This window comes from Lepidochelys olivacea, assembly GCF_965140295.1.
Source record: "Lepidochelys olivacea isolate rLepOli2 genome assembly, chromosome: 18".
In the NCBI taxonomy this organism is placed as follows: Eukaryota; Metazoa; Chordata; order Testudines; family Cheloniidae; genus Lepidochelys; species Lepidochelys olivacea.
Window position 1 is genome coordinate 17,241,994 of NC_140428.1, and position 13,022 is coordinate 17,255,015.

The following is a 13,022-nucleotide window of genomic DNA, read 5'->3' on the forward strand; positions in this document are numbered from 1 at the left end:
CCATAACTTGCTTGGCTTTATTCCTTTTTGTATAGGGTTTCTACTGTGCCCACCACCGAGTCCCTCATAGTAAATATTTGCAGAATATCCCCTTTGAGGGAAAAGATCATCCAATGGTTAAGTGCATCATGAGACACCTGGAGTCAATTCCCTGCTCTGCCACAGACTTTCTGTGGGACTACGGGCAAGTCACTTAAGCCCAGATCCTCAAAGATATTTTGACACTTAACTCCCATAAGAACATAAGAATGGCCATACTGGGTCAGACCAAAGGTCCATCTAGCCTGGTATCCTGTCTTCTGACTGTGGTCAATGCCAGGTGCCCCAGAGGGAATGAACAGAACAGGCAATCATCAAGTGATCCATCCCATTGCCCATTCCCAGCTTCCTGGCTCATAGCCACTGATGGACCTATCCTCCATGAATTTATCTAGTTTTTTTTTAACCCTGTTATAGTCTTGGCCTTCACAACATCCTCTAGCAAGGAGTTCCACAGGTTGACTGTGCATTGTGTGAAAAAATACTTCCTTTTGTTTGTTTTAAACCTGCTGCCTATTAATTTCATTTGGTGGCTCCTAGTTCTCCCATTCATTTCAATGGAAGATGGGCACCTAAATACCTTTGAGGATTAAGGCCTTTGCCTCTCTGTGCCTCTCCCACATCTGTAAAATGGAGATAATATTTTCCTACTTCCCAGGGGTATTGTTATAACTACATTAGGGACTGTGAGATGTACAGTGCTGGCCAGCTAAGTACCTACGACAGACAGACCACAGGAGGATTGTTATTTGTATTCCAGTAATAACTAGAGGCTATGGGGTGCTCCAGGATCGGGACCCCATTGTGCTAGATACTCTGTATACCCATGGAAAAGATGGTTACTGCCCCAGATGACTTGCAATCTGAAACAAGAGATTAGAGGTTGGTGCAACTAACAGATGGGGGAGCACAAGGCAACAATGAGAGTTATGATGGATGGAGGAAGAGCACCAGCTACCTCATTCACTGGCCAGTGTTTTGTAGGCATTGCAGCATAGATGGATAATTGCAAATTGCATAAAATGGAGCCAAGAACTGATGGGAAACAGAAACCAATTAAGTGACTTGCCCAAGGTCACAGTGACAGAGCCAGGAATTGAATCCAGCTCTCTCAAATCCCGGTTTAGTGCCTTAAAGTTACTCTTAACATCATTCAAGTTCTAAAATGCTTATCATACATCTGAGATGTCCTATAGTCTTGGGAGAGTTTCTATTACACGGGTCACAATATTGTAACAATGTGTGTTTTACAGGATCCTCAACATATGTTAGTAGATGCCGTTTGTGCCAAAGCTGGAGATGGGTTATTCTAGCACCTTCAGTGATTTGTACAACTAGAGAGATTGGAGACTCGCTTTTTGTTGTTTTGAAGACTCCTCCAATCTTTTCATCTTTTGGAATAGCCCAGTAAATGGTTCCTCTTATCGCAAGATCAAACCAGATTTCCCTTGAAAGTTGCAGCACAAACATGAATCAATGCTGTCTGACTTTTCCATTAGCTCCTCAGTCTTGTGGGCACTTCGAGTAGGGTTTCTATTCTTGGCATGTTGTGAACTGCGGCTAGGACAGGGGAACTGAGACCCTGCCTTGAAGCAAAAAAAAAACAACAAAAAACAAAAAACCGACGGCAGCAGAATTCCCTCAGTACCAGCCATGGACAGCAGCCAAAGCAGGAATCAGCTCTTTTCTATTGCCAATAGTTCCCTGTGGATTGTGCACTGTACAGTAAGGAGTTTGAGAAGTCATGACTATCAAGCCTGAACGGAAGGGGTAGAAACAGGGCTGCACTGGCGGGTACAAGTACTCTTGGCAATATTCTTGAGCAGCCTGGAAATTACTAAGCTGCCAAAAGCAAAGTCTCCTGGTTCACTACCTCAGTGAAGGTTAGATTTATTTTTCTGAATGATGAAGACTCTTTGGGACCATCGGATGCATGCAACCAGTGATCCTCTATGTAAGTGTGAGACATTTAACCCTATCAGGCTCTTCACTATTGTGTCTATTTTACGCAAAAGGCACTCAGTTACTATAGGTGGAGCAGCAGTATAAAACACTAAGACAATCTATCAACATTTCTGTCTTTTATATACCACTGTATCGGCCTCTGGTCATAATGTCCTTCACCCACTCATTGATGTGATCTGCTTCTCTCTCTCTCTCCCTCCTCTTCCCCTTCCCCTCCCCCCAAGTGTTAAGTGACTAAGGAGGTAGCAGGAGGGAACAGCAACAGGTATCTCAAATATTCATAGGCTGGTGGCTATCCAGGACTATGCAGACCACTGTGACTGTTTCCCCTGTCTTCCCATCCCCACCCTGTAACTTGCATATCAATTAAGGGTTCAGTTTTGAAAGTTATTATTGCAGTTGCATCTGGGAGCCCCAGTGATGGGTAGGAATTCATTGCGTTAGGAGCTATACTAACAGAAGACAGCCCCTGCCTGATAGAGCTTGCAATCTCACTCAGCATTGGCCTGACTCTGCTCCCATTAAAGTCAAAGTGATTTTGACTCTTAATGTTAATGGGAGCAGAGTTAAGCCAACACAGAGTGCTTGGAAAACCCCACTGTAAATGCTCGATCGCACCGCCTCTAGTATTGTCGGGCTGTGATCAGGATGCCCAGGCAATGCCACAACAGAAACAGTAAATCCTAGTGGGGCCTTGAGAACCTGATCCACCACCAACGCATGAAGTCCCTTACTGAAGCACAAGAATAGGGATGGGGACAGGGCAAGCCGTGTGAAGATACTTGATGCCTAGTTTTAAGGTGTTGCGCACTCCCAACTCCAGCTGAAACCAGTGGGAGCTGCAATTGCTTGGTCCCTGGGGGAATCAAGCCATCACCATTTTACATTGTTACAGCGAATTCTCTCCCTTTACATCTCAATCCTCCCCTGGCTTCTGATGAAAAGGTCAGCTAGGCAAGGTCTCAACTCAATGGGGCATAAAAGCAATGACATCATGCTAAATATATGCTGCAAACTTCTACCAAACACAAAGTAACACCCAGGAAATTTGATTACTCCCACCCTGCTCCAGATATCAAGTGTTCACGCACTGGGCACATTTGTGAAGTGCCTGGAGAGTCAATATGAACAGTCTTGAAGCTCCAAAGCCATTCTGCCCTTTGAGCATATTACTGGGGCTACCTTGTTGTCACATCATGGAAACACTGTCTCCTGAAGAAAGTCACAGGGCCAGCCAGTCAACATAGCCACTGCTAGCAGCTCACTTCTGACATGGCCCTAAAAGAGAGGATGGGGGGAAAAAAAGGTCTGACCACCCAAACAACTCAACGCTGAGTTCTAGATTTGCTGACCCTGATTGATGGTATCCCTGTGAATTTTCACCTTGAATCCTAGGGCAAAGCCTAGTCATTAAGGCAGAATATTAACAAGATCAATTATTCTTCTGCCAAATGGATGTTCTTCCATTTCTACAGCTGTTCTTTGTGTCCTTGGCAGAGTGCTGGTCATGATGTGGATTAAGAGTTTGAGCCTGCTAAATTAACTCCTTGCGGGCAGGGATCATGTTACTATGCATCCTTACAGCACCGACCACAATAGGAGCTACTCTCCATTGGGGCTTCTGATTGCTACAGTAATTGAAACAATGAACATGAAGGTCCCATTGCTGCATACCGTATCTATTGCATTTGCACCCGTTGTATAACATATGGTACACAGTCATGGGGCATCCATTGTCCAAGGGTAGAATTAAGCTCCAAGGCAGATATTTTGCTCTTTAGCTTCAGTACAAGCATGTAGAGGAAATCGATGCTCCTTGCTGTCATTTTTGTTAGTGTCAGTCCAAGTGTGTGACAAAGGAAAGTGAGGCAAAGTTCCATTCACTACTGAAAGTTTATGGCTATAGCATCCCAGAGAAGATGGAAGAAACTTGTTTGCTCACTGGGGTCAAAGCAGTATTGTACCCTACAGCATGTCTACACACACTTGGTCCATTCGACTTTTAAGTCCTGATCTAACATCTCCCTTGGGAGAAGAGGCCACATCTACTATATCTGAAGCAATAGGGCTTTCAACATGTCCCGTAGAGAGAGAGAGGCCAAGACTGGATCCAACAGATCTGTCCATTGAAATGTTTCCCTTGATAAAGTATCCTAGGCAAATTAGTAACTTAAAACCAAGTTATTATGGAAACGGGTGATTTGACAGAGAAAATTTGGCTATTTCACCTTTAGTAGTACTCTGTCTGGAATGACGAACAGCCCTGCTGACAAGGTCCTTCATATCGTTTTATGAAGATGTAGCAACTTATCTTCCCCATGCTGATGCTTAGTGGATCTGACAGGAAGTCAAGAAGTCTTGCAATGCGAAGCTTTCTGCAAGATTGGCAAAGAAAGTCTAAAGTGAATGCAGAGTGGAAGCAAATCACGTAAGGCCAGGCCTTGGTAAATGCAACCCACTTGGTACCGGTTTTTCTTCCACGTTTAGTTACCTGAGTGGAAGAACAAGCATATAGCAGAGGGCTTAATATAGAGGTCAGAGCAGGATGGCACAATATACAAGGAGCTGTCCCAGCAAGAAAATGGATTTTATTATAACATGCTTTTCACTGTGTGCATGTGTGTGTATGTATACACACACACACACACACACGAGAGAGAGAGTGAGCATGCGTGCTCTGGAAGAATCCCTGCACACAGTATGGGTGCTATGCCATGCAGTGCTCCCCTATGGGAGAAGATGCAGGAACAGAAGAGGAGGAGTTTAAATGGAACAGCGAGGAATTAACTCATGTTTTTAACTGAAATTCACCAGCAGGACATGGAAACAAGCAATTGTATCTTTACTGAAAAATACTGACTGGCAAAGCGTTAAAGAATTTTTGCTGTTCCCTCAGTTTGCCGCCCCAAGCAAGTTCAAATGAAGATGAGAATTACTGCACATTTAAAGATTATATCCTGGGATTCAATTCATGTGCACTGGAAATAGATGGGTCATTCATGACTTGCAGTTTAGGAACAAAAGGAAGGGGGGGAAATACAGTGAAGAGTCATTAGGAAAGTAGTTCTTGGCAGAAAGAATAATGAGTTGTTTGATGCCAGCAGCATAAGCCACATTCCAAGAAAATAACTAAAGTAATTTTTAAACGAAGGAATTGCTATGAGAAAAACTCGAGATGGGTTGAGCCCCAGTGTTTGGTATTTGAAGACTTCTGACATTCCGGAAACAGGTATTCAGGGTCAGTGTGTGGCTGGAGAATTCAGAGATTTACTCCTATCATAAGCCAGGGTTCTGAAGGCTGATCAAACCAGAGAGCTGCCTCTTGCAGCTAGTTGGAGGCTTTGGTTTCTGCACAGTTAGGTGGATGTAAAGGTATAAAGAGAAGCTTTTGTTAGTAGGGTGAACACCACACTCCCTACTAGGAAGGGGAGGAAATTTGGTATGTAAGGATTTCATTTGCTGGCACTTTGAAAGTTTCATGGTCATCTTTCTTGGCCTTCTAAAAAAAAAAAAAAGGTATCAAAAGGTACTTATATGGCCCCATACTGAGGTGTCTGAACACCCTACAGTCTAATGCATTTATACCCAACACCCCTATGAGCTAGGGAACTACTATCCCCCCTTATGCAGATGGGGAACCGAGGTACAACATGTCTTGCTTAAGTCATACAGGAAATCTGTGGTGGAGCAGAGAATTGAAGCCAGATCTCCCAATTCCAAGTCTAACCCCTAGACTGCCCTGCCTTTCATGATTTTCTGTTCAGTATCTAAACAGCAGTAGTTAGGGTGGACCGACTCTTGTAGCAGGAAGAAGAGCCTGCTGAACCAGCCCCAGTGTAGCATGTAACAGAGCAAGCAAGTTTGGCAGATGAATCATCACAGTGGGATGTTTGCCTTGCAACACAAATATTGCGTCATGCTGCTGGCTTAGAACAGTTCTGCAATATGCAAACCCAATTGGACAGAATAGGAAGGAGCTGAGAGACTTTAGGGTAGATTCTTCATTGCCCTGCACTATACATTTACAGCCATTTACCGCTGCACAGAGCAAGGGCGACGTAGGAGTGAATTGCTGCTAGATCAGAACAGGTGCAAGTCACTACACATTGTCCAGAGCAGCAGAGAATCTGGCCCTTCATAGGCAACACCCCAAAAGGAACTGAGCTAACTTCATTGCCCTGTAGTTCCTGGCTGAACGCCCCTCCTTCAGGAGTGCATTTCTTTCCCTTCCTGTTGGGGAAAAACTGGTAGTGAGTTAAGCACTCATGAAAAGGTTCCAGTCTATTTGGTCTGTGGAGTCTCAAGCCTACTATTCACTTGCACCGCACTGTACTGTCTGGTCAGTGGCAGGACTGTAAGGGTTACTTCTCCCCTTTTTTATCACTTGCTCTTATGTGAAAATAATGTTGATGGGCCCAACACTTTCTGCAGAAGGAGATTCCAATAGCTGATGAAAAACACAATACATACTACTTTTTTAAAATAAAAGGATACAAACATCCCTAAACTTTCACAAATGGAGCATTTACCAAAGCATAGCAAAGGCTTCTTGCAGAGAGATTCATGAACAACCACATAACAAAGATGCTACAAAGTCAAGGTGACTAACAGCTTAGTAGAGCAGCACAACAAATCCTGGAGGAAACTTGTACCTGGGAGGAAGAACCAGCGTGATTATTTACTTCAGCCTCCAAATGCAAAGGGCAGTTGTTCCAGGGTGGTCTTACTCTTGAGAGGAATTATTCCCTTCTTCCAAAGCAGGAGCACAACAGGCACCAAAGCAGCTTAGTAGAGCTTGAGTTTTAAATCTAAAGAAGTGCCACAAACAAACAGTCTCCAAACGCCTGCCTGCTCCCACCTGCTCTGCTTTTCCACAAGCTGACCACTGCAGGTGCTGCCTTTTATTAATCATCTACAGCCAAGCACTCACCCTTTGTGGTCTGAAAGCTCTGCTCCACAGCAAGCTTCCCCTGGTCACACTCCCCTTCCAAACTAGCTCACCCCTAACTGAGAGGGACCGTCTCTAGGGCTGAGGGGCTTCATGGGGCTATTCAGTTTTTGGCCTCTCTGCTGACAGCACCAGCTATGATGGGTCATGTGCCTGTGCTGGGGTCCACTAGAGATACGGAGAGCACCCCCTGCTTGTTTCACATAGGCTACTAGCCATCAGCTTGTAGTGACTTTTGGTCCCTGACCTAGGCTAGACTCAAACAAGTGACCTAGAGGCAAAAGGCTCCCTTCCCCATGAACAAGGAAAGCACGTTCCTTAGTGCTTGACTCTTACACTATTTCTAGTCTGTCCCCTCAGGAGCTTGCCCCGTATCTAATACACAGTGACAAGCTGCTAGGGGATCCTGACACTTGTAAGTGTCTTCCTTGTTTTTTTTTTTTAACCTTTACACGCACTGTTCTCCAGACATAGCCTACAAGGAACATTAGTTGGCCATTGGCATCAAAGATGGTAATAGATAAACCAGGTTTCTCCTCTTCTGTGAGACTCTCCATCCTCTGTCTTGAGAGGCCTGGCTGAGATTTTTTTTTTCCCCAAAGGGTTTGTTCACCAGCTGCTTCATCATCTCCAGCTTTTGTCCCCCTGGAGACTGCAGCTGTGGGTGATTTTATGTTGTGGCACAAGGGCAGCCACAGTAATAGTTGGAGGGTTTTCCCCCTTATCTTTGTGAAGGTATCTTTGTGAAAGTATCTTCTTCCACAAGCCAAAACACCAAGCCTGTCTTCATTCCTTTCAAAGGGGAGATTGCGGCCACTTGGACAGCAAGTGAGAGCAAATGACATCTAGCCAGCCAGCAAAGGAACACTTCAGAGCTGCTCTCATGCAGTGAGAGATTTATGGTCAGAGAAGTCTGGTTTTGCTCATCACCTAATTGAAACTAGGGTTTTAAAAAACCATCAAGGCTGCAAAAGTGGACTGCGGGCAAAAGACAGCGCATTGACTTCGGTATGCAGCTTCAAACGAGCTAACAGCATTAATCAACAATAACAAAGTGGTGACTTTTAAGTAACACCACAGTCTTATGGGGCATGAAGGAATCTCCAGATGTCAAAGGGAAAAATCTACTGCTTTTAGCCTCAAAACTACCCCTCAAATACTCCCAGTGGAATGGCTCAATAAATCTGCCATTGTTCTGAGAATGAAGGATGCTCCTGAAATGAATTCACTAGTAATGAACCCTCCCCACCCTCCATCCTTTAAAAACCATAATAAACTTTATAGCCATAGACAGACAGTGCACCACAAGGAATAGCATAGAATCTCCTTTTCAAACCACTAATTTGCTCAACATTGAATGCGGTTGTTCTGTAACAAAGATGAACTAATGGGTTCAGGGAACCCTTCTCCACACTCTACTCACCTTCATCCAGTTCTAGAGCAGACCTCAGATAATGCGTTCAGATGAGAAATGTTCCAGTGAAAATCCTACCCGCCATCCCACCTACCTTCTCTCTATTCCTCTGAGTCCCAGCCTCTCTTACCTGGATGGCAGGTGGTCTTGGGTTAGGGAAGCTATGTCAGATTCTTCAGTGGCTTGCTTCCCTTTCTCAGTGATCTTTGGAGTCTAAAACCCTGTCTTGGAACGACTCCCGCAGTAGGTGACATTAATTGTCCCCTCGGTTCTTTCATTCATGGCTCCTCTGTTGAGATGTCCAGCAAAGGTGCCCGTTAGAATGATGTCTCTTCTGTAATGCAAACCGCTGTCTACTGGGAACTGGATAAGCCCCAACAGTTCATTATCATGATTCCTGTAAAGGGCACCTTTTGCCTGCCTTGGACTATTCATTTGAGTTTTGCTTTGATCTTAGCTGAAAAATCACATCTAAGCCGTGAATACATATATTTCTCTGATATCAAGTGCATGAGCTGCATCATGCATGATAATGAGATTTACCTTTGGTGTGGGCAAGGGGGAACGTCATTGTGGAAACACTGGCAAGGCGGATGGATTGTCACAGGCTGTTCGTCATGTTCAAGCATCCAAATACGTTCCAGCAACACCATTGCAATTAACAATCTAGTGGCATTTAACTCTGGACAGCTCATTTTCAGGAGGTGGTAACTACAAGCTGGGGATGAAGAATGGGATATAAAGACTCAGTCTGGCTGGGATGGATGGATACAGCTGACATAACTCTGTTCCATTTCTGAACATGTATACTGTTCTGTATAATTAACCTTGGACTTCTTTCCCAGCCCTATTACTCCCAGAGAGAGGGGTCTGAGGAACCAATATCAAACATATTTTCATAAACAGATTGAGCAAAGGACCCTTCCCTTGGGGGGGGGGGAGGGAGGGAGAGAGAATAGGCTAATCTAACAAGGAGGGAAATCAAAGGAGAGAAGAGTGAGTTTGCACAGATGACATGACTAACCCCTTCGTCCAACTGTCTGGAGGGTTTGGAAAGATCAAGAGCTTGAGTTCTCTTTAAAGCAGAAAGCTACCTCCCTGAAAATGGGGACTCTTGGAGAACTCCAGCAGAGTGGAAGGAAAAGTTGTGAGCATTGACAAGAGCAGGCATAGCGTGATCATCGAAATTTCTCTCCATTAACAAACTCTCTAACCCCTATTGTAGTAATTTTTTGCAGTCTCTGTCCAGATGCCACACCATTAAAATGCTCCGATTTATGTCCTCTGGCTCTTTTTTCTCAGAAAAGCTTTCTCCGGTTTAAATTATTATTTGTACATATTGTGGTGGTTCATAGAAGCCCCCACCAAGATTGTTGTGCTGGGTGCTGTACAAACACATCATAAGACAGTCCCTGCCCCAAGGAGCTTGTAGTCTACATAGATCAGACAAAGATTTGGAAGGGACACACAGAGATGGGAAATCATTTGCCCTGGGTCACTGCAAGAGCCAGGAACAGAACTCAGATCTCCTGAGCCCCAGGCCAGTGGTCCATCCACTAGACCATGCTGCTGCATCTTCACATAGTGAGTGTGAGCACATTCCTGAGAATGCAGGAATCTTTGCTCTCTGCAGGAGCAGAGAAAGCTGATGGGGTGGGTGGAGGGCCCAAAGAACATGGAGGCTTGGATGATGCTTTGGCCTTGTCCGAAAAGATGGCAGATGGTAGTGACATAAAGGGAGCACTCAGCCCTTCCTGTTCATAATTATTAGCAGGTCTGGGCCCTTGACACCCAGTGTTACACTGGGAATATTCATTTATTTACAGTGATTTTCTCCCCTCCACTCTCCCGCCTCCAAAAAAAAAAAATCCTTTGGCCGCATTTAAGTTACAGGAGATACCCACAAAGGAATTCTCCATTTCAGCCCCTCCTGTTGCATGGCTGTGATTCAAAACTGGTGGACTGAAAGTACTGGCAAGTCAGTAACCGTTCCCACACGACAGTTCATCACATTAGTTTATTGTTTTTTCTTTACATGGCAGACAGAGTCTTCAGTTTTCCAGAGCAATGTTCAGAACTCAAGCCCCACCAGGTAACACCACGTCTTCACATTGTTTATACTGAATTTTTTATTTTAAAAACAAGTGTCATGAGAGTGCTGCAGAGCTACCAGCGTCAGCCTTGCAAATTTGTACATGCAAAACCTGGGTCTCCCCCCCGCCTTGAATTTTCATGAGAATTTGTGATTGGGGGGGGGGAAGAGGAGGTCAAAGGCAAAATTTCACAAGTTTCACCAGCAGGCATGGTGGAGGGTTGTTGCAAAATTGAAATTCTGCCCTGGAAAACAATGGTGAATTTTCCTGAATATGCAGAGGTGAAAATGTCCCCATCATCATATAGAAATGCCATGAGTTTGAATCAATTATTGTGCAAAGATGGACTCCCTGCCTCCAAAGAATCTTCTTTTGTTGTCTAAGGGGAAAACAGTGAAAAGTTTACTGCAATAATGGGACATTTCTTGTTGATGGTGTGGATATTTTTCTACCATGGCTCAGACTGTAATGGATTTTTAGTGTGGACTGATGCAAGGTCAAACTGGGTGCTGCAATCTTTAGTGGAGTAACAAGATACAAAACTTTAAAAATGGAGCATTTACAATAGGGACGCAAAGACGTGCTTTTAAAATTGTAAATACATATTTACAGGTTTGCATGATAAACCAAAACTGCTCTGGGAAAAGTAGTCATATAATCACAGCATTTACACACTTCTCTCCTTGAGTTTCTTGAACAGTATAATTAATATCACTCTAAAAAAAACCAAAGAAAAGTAAACTGCACAAAATTCAGCTTTAGTAATGTCACAGGTCTACCTTAAAGGCACTAAGCCCAGCAGAATCCAAGCCAGAATCTCCATTTCTAAAAACACCTTGCCCACTCCTAGATACTGAGGGAGGTCTCAAAAGAGTGGGCTATTTTAAGTATAGTTCAGGCCGCAACATGAGGCATCTCTTAAGCAAGAGCCCCTGAGTGACAAGTGAAAATACATCACTTAGTAAACATGCTCATTGTCTAACAACATTGCACTGGAAACTTTAGGGATACCTCAAAGTGGTGCTGGTATTTTTCTCCGATTTGTTGCTACAATGTTAGGTGCTGTCAAAACATACAGGAAGATCATCCGTTTTCTAAAGAACTCTAGTGCAGGTGTTGCCATACAAATTCTGGATCATGAAAAAAGGAAGAAACAAGGACAGGTAAATGAAATAAAAGAGAATTTGCTGCATCCAGTACAGCAGAGTCTATTGTGGAGACCTTTCGATAAAGCTAAATGACTGTAACTTGGAGATTAGGTACAATGGGGCAGGCTCCTAGACATATCTAAGACCCATAAATTGCTTTATCAGTGTGCTGAGATTTTCAAAGCTGCCCAGTGGCTTTGGATATGTGGTTTACATTAATTTTTAATGGGTATTGGACATCCAAATTCATTAAGCAACTACAAAGGTGAAGTTTGTGGAAGCAAGCAGAGGTCACCTCTGCCATATGATAGACCTGCGTGAACGAGGCCCTTTATGAGCAAGAGAGAATATATCTCTTTGTTCAGCCTTCTCACTAACTGCAACACCCTGAAACTTCGTCTTTACAGGCTGTGGTCAATCATCATGGCTCCTTCCTCTCTAAGCCTAACCAAACTAAATTGGCTCTAATGGACGGTCACAATTACTAACCTCCCTATTTGTGGGAAGATGTTGCTTGGTACCATGCACTGTGATGGGCATTTTAGGAATGCTTGTAAAACTCAATCATGGCAGCAATGAATGGGTGCCGAGCTAGTGCCAAATATAACGGAAGCTTTTCGCAAAATGAACGCTTGTCCCATTAGAAAACTGGACTGACACCATCACTGCATTTGAGAGACCACTTAACAGGTGAGTTTCCAGGAGATGCGAGTCCTACAATCTTCTAAAAGCAGTGGCATCACAACCTTTGCAATGTTCCAACATCTTAAAGGTCATGATACACGCTCAGATTGGGGTACCCACAGATTTGGGATATGAACACCTCAGCAAACTCTCCACTCTGGGTGGATTTTCAATGGGTTGCTCAGTTCTATAAAGTGTACAGTACAGTTAGAAGATAAAATGATGTAACAGTCTTTTGAAGATGTAATTGCATAGTATGTCCAACCCCTCTACGTTCCAACAGAAAGAGAAGAATTGCCCAAATCTACCTGCCCTCCCAATGTGGTCACAACAATCTACAATTCTCTCTGAATGTTTTCCCATGCTGTTCCAGTGGCTCTGGATGAGTGGACTTCATATTGCAGGGGATGCGATAGAATCATCCTTTCACCGGCCTCCATAGTTCATGACTCGCTCTCTGCAAAGAAGGACAATGACAACAAGATGCCGTTGCTTCTGGCACAGAATACCACTGGCCCCCCTCTTTCTCCTGATGAGCTCCTGGTCTCACTCGAACTGGGAATGAACAGAACAGATTATGATATCTAAGGATTACTTTGCCTCATCTTCTCAGTTCAGCACTGTCCTGTGCCTGCAAATACACATAATCACCTGCAATAACGGTGGTCTCCATAGAAAAGTCACCATTTACCCAAAGTGGTATGTGAAAAGTCATAGTCTCCCCTATTCTA

General features: G+C 44.0%; 1 protein-coding gene across 4 annotated transcripts in view; it reads right to left on the bottom strand.

Moving 5' to 3' along the window:
• Positions 1–10,369: 10,369 nt before the first annotated feature.
• Positions 10,370–13,022, bottom strand: part of PRDM2 (PR/SET domain 2) — a gene marked incomplete at its 3' end in the record, with an annotated part of 120,018 nt that continues 117,365 nt past the window's right edge. For 3 of the 4 annotated variants that reach the window (XM_084651387.1, XM_084651388.1, XM_084651385.1), the window contains one exon: positions 10,370–12,846. The remainder of the gene's footprint in view (positions 12,847–13,022) is intronic. The other variant, XM_084651386.1, reaches the window with a different exon arrangement.